This window comes from Pteropus vampyrus, unplaced genomic scaffold, assembly GCF_000151845.1.
Source record: "Pteropus vampyrus isolate Shadow unplaced genomic scaffold, Pvam_2.0 Scaffold121, whole genome shotgun sequence".
Classification (NCBI taxonomy): Eukaryota; Metazoa; Chordata; class Mammalia; order Chiroptera; family Pteropodidae; genus Pteropus; species Pteropus vampyrus.
Window position 1 is genome coordinate 3,296,019 of NW_011888902.1, and position 4,379 is coordinate 3,300,397.

A 4,379-nucleotide genomic window follows, 5' to 3' on the forward strand; every position below is an offset into this window, starting at 1 on the left:
GGTGCTGATGGGTCGCCTACCTAGGCATCTCTCTCTTAGGTGATGGCCGACCTGCTTTTCCTGGGGTCTCTGAGATTTCACTTTCCTCTCTCTGGGCCATCTTACTGCCAACCCAACCCAGGCAGCAACATCGCTTTCTGTCTGCTAGTTAGTTCTTTGCCGGATTTCAGTAGAAACTAAAAAAAAAAAAAAATTGAGAGGAAGAAATGGTGCAGGAAAGAGGGAAGGAGAGAGACACAGAGAGAGAGAGAGAGAGAGAGAGAGACGGAGACAGAGGCAGAGAGAGAGAGAGAGAGAGAGAGAGAGAGAGAGAGAGAGAAATTGCTTTGTAAATAGAATCTTTTTCTCTTACTCTCATTGGGTGACTAACAGGAAACGAGCTGAAGGGAGATAAGTATGAAAGCAGCCTGGTGTCATCATAAACTCAGAGGCAGACAGTCTCATCTAAAACTGGCCAGCTTCGCTTACAGGAGCCCGTACGGATCAATACTCTGGAATCAAATCTATTCCCTGAGACTTGCAGTTCTAGGAAGTCTCTCGTCGTTGTCTGCACAGGCAGAAGGGCAACACCGTTCGACTCTCAGTTCACTGGGAAAACTGTCACGTCTAACTCTAGATTAAGGTGGAAGCAGAAACTCTGTCCCCTTCAGAGACGTGCATCAAATTTCTGCCATCCGGGTCTTGGCTCACCTTCCAGGCCACCCCGTTCCTATGCCAGCAAGCCTTCTATCTGAGTCGCTGTTTTCTTTTCAAAGGTCTGTGCTGACCAAGCCACACACTCTCTCTTTCGATCTTTGTGATTCCTGGACATGTTGGTGACATCACACTCTGCAATCCCAGCCACCCAGGCAGAGAAAGCTGAGTGAGTTTACTTACATCTGTCTTTCTGTCCATATTCAGCTCTACATGGATTTCGGCCGTCTCAGAAAGATGATGGGCCATCACCCCGAGGGGCTAAGCCACTGCAACTGAGCATTTACCGCGGGGGAGGCACAGGCACGGTGGTGTGCTAGTCAGCTGGCCCAGTGAAACAAAAAAACACAGCCCCGATTTGTAGTATTGCCGGTTTCCGTGGTGTAGATGGTCCCGCCATGGCTGATTTCAAGGTGCAGAGCTGGGAAGAGCTGAGGATGAAACCTGGGAAGAGACAGGCAGACTAGGTCCTCACGAGCCAGCAACAGCCGACCAGCACACTGCGGGCATTTTACAAGTGGCATCTCCTTCAGTTCTCACTACATCTTAAGACGCGGGTACTATTATCACCACCATTTTACAGGTCAGAACACTGAGGTTCAGAGAGGTTCAGCAACTTTCACATCCACAAAGGGGAGTAGCAGAGATTTTTATCTAAATATGTGTAGCCTAAACTATGCCACCGCTGGGGGTAAAAGAGCCGAGTAGCTATTCATTTCCTTCCTTCATTGGGGTGGAGCAGAAAAGGGCCTTGAATCTACATCTAACTTGCTTAACTCTAAAATGTTCGCAAAGGGTACAGTCAGAGGAAAGCTAAAAATATTTCCCCTTATTATGCTCCTCTGTTTTTCAGAAAAATAGACATGATAAATATAGTCGATAAACCTTTTTTCTTATGGAAAGCAGAGATGATGGAAGGGGTTCTGAGTGAGCATCTCTTTTTTGGCTTAGGCTGATATTTTGTGACCTAGCTCTTCCTAAGGGTGTCAAAAGTGTCTTCAAATTCTCCCTGTGGTCTATCAACTCACCGCTAAATTTCACGGTATCATAAATTCAGGAATCAGTGTTCTTGTTTACTGTAGAAAATTCTTTTCTCCGAATGAAGTGTGTGTTTCACCTTGCGCAGTATAAATACTTATTTGGGGGCCTGAACTTGAACTCACCAACCGGGGATGTTCATGTCGGCTGTTACATACAGAAAAAAGACCCTAGGAGTCTTGTTTAGGGACACCACGTACACTTTCGCCCACTCGATAGATCTTTGTAAAAGTTAGTAAATTAATAAGTCAAACCATTTTCTTAACGATTGCGGTGATTAAACCAGTCACGTGTGCAGAGAATGTCTCTGACGCTAGATCAAAGTTTAATATTTTTTTCTCCAGGGTGAGTGGAGAGACAGAACTCCAGGTTTGGACGGTAGCTTCGATTTTTCTAAAAGTCGAAATTGTTGCGCACGAACAGCCTGAAACGGGATGCGTGCGTTTGAAGAATGAATTCACCAGAGGATGAAAAAGACAAGCGGATCCACTCACGCTAGTGCCTCCGTGACAAGCACAGGGCCCGGCCCCGGCCTCGACGCGTCTGGCATACGTGTGTCTCGCATCTCAGAGGACATCCGAACAGGCCCGTGTGTTCTCGAAAGCTTCGCGGCAGCAGAGTAATTCTGAAGAAGCTTAGTCAAGGAGGGGAGTGGGGACCATCTCTTCTCGGCTGGACCTCCGCTCCCTCCCGTTCCAAGTTACTTTGACTTGTTAATTCTGTCAGCCCGTGGTTAAGGGGACACGTGAGTGCGGACGGTCAGTGAGACTTCGGGGGCGTATCTCTGTGTTCCCTGGGGGTAGATTGCATCTCAGAGAGACCCCACCGAGCCCTCATTCCTAGGTGCCTTTCTGGATCACAAGGGAGAGTTTGCAGCCACCACTGCTCATCCATTCCCACCCTGCTGCCCTGGTCTTCAGCCCTAGGGTCTGATGACCAGTTTCCATGGCAACCAGAGCAACACCTCCAGTCTTTACCTCCTAACTTCAGAGGTGGAAGAGGGTCAAAGAAACGTGAGCTAAGAGCGACGACTCTTCAATATATTCATTGAAAAGGAATTGCAGTTTAAGCCCCGATGATTATTTCATAGAATAATCCAAGTCGAACGGCCAAATTTTACTTTGCTTTTGATGGTGTCTGTAACTTTCTCTTTTGACACATCTCCTAGACGATCCTTTCCCTTTTGTTAACGGGTTCTAATTTCTAGAAGCAGCGACCTAAAATAACATTGCTCACAACTGAAGGTTAGTGCTCTTCGAGAGGTCAGAGGTCATAACACAGAGAACGAGCAGCAAACAGAAAACTGCAGGTTCTCGGGCAGAAAGAACTAGCAATCTCTAGGATTTTCTTCCCGTTTTGCCAGCTTCCCAACCTGACCGCTTTCGTGTTTCTTTCCTGTCATCTCCACACATCTAAGTGACATTAACCGGTGACTGACAGGACAAAGATGAGCAAGGAGCGGATAAACAGTAAGAAAGGAGAATCTGGAGAAAGGTGGTTTTCGTCTACCATTGACTGCTTCCTCTCGAAAGTTCCCAGATCACTGAAAGCTTGTGACTAAGCTCTTGCAGGCACCCCGAACGGCAGACCATCGTGCCCTCCTCCCTGGCTGAGTTTTATTCATTCATTCGACTAATGTTTACTCAAACTTGATGTGCCAGGTATACAGACAGGAACAAGCCAGACACGTTCTCAGAGCGACTTCGTGGCTGTCGTCGCTGTTCCTCTTCAACCATTCGGTTGCTTAGAAATGAAAATAACCTCCTCCAAATCAAGATAGGGCCATCAGAGGGACCAGGCTGGCCAAGAATGACTGAGACCAGAAGTCCAGCCACTCAGGAGGATTCGACAAGTTAGATTCAGAGAAACGTGTGGTTCCGACCAGGCAAGTCTGCTGGTGGGGCGAAGCCGGTCTGTCCCACCAGAGCAGTCGGGGAGGACTCCATGGTTGACGATCGTGAGGTAGGTGCCAGTCCTTGGGCCTCCTTCCCTTGTGGAGTATAATTTTGCCAGATGTGGGATTCCTCGCCGACAGTCGTTTTTCTTGCAACGCTTTCGAACCTGTCGTCCCACTGGCTGCTGGCCTCCGCTGTCACTGAGGACAAGTCAGCAGTTCCTTTCACTGAGGCTCCCTTGTGTGCGAGAAGTCATTTTTCTCTTGCTGCTTTCGACATTTTCTCTTTTCTTTTGACAGTTTGGCCATAAGGTGTCTAGGTGAAGATCTCTTTGAGTTTATCCTACTCGAAGTTTGTTGAGCTTTTTTGGCTGCGTAGATAAACGTTTTTAACATCAGATTTGGAAACTTATCGGCCGTTATTTCTTTGCTTGTTCCCCCTACCTCTCTCTCTCTCTCCTTGGCTTCTTCCTTTCCTCTCTCTCTTTCCCTTCTGGGACTCCTGTTATGTGAGTGCTGCTTTAATTAATGGTATCTCGCAGGTCTCTTATATTCTGTTCATTTCTCTTTATTCCTTTTCTTTCTGTTCTTCAGATTGAATAATCTCTCTCTCTTTTTTTTTTTTCTATCTTAAAGTTCACCGATTCTTCCTTCTGCCAGTTCCAATTTGCTTTTGAGAATTTCTAGAGAATTTTTCATTTTGGTTATTGTACTTTTCAACTCCAGACTGTGGTTCCTTTTTTTAAAAAATTTA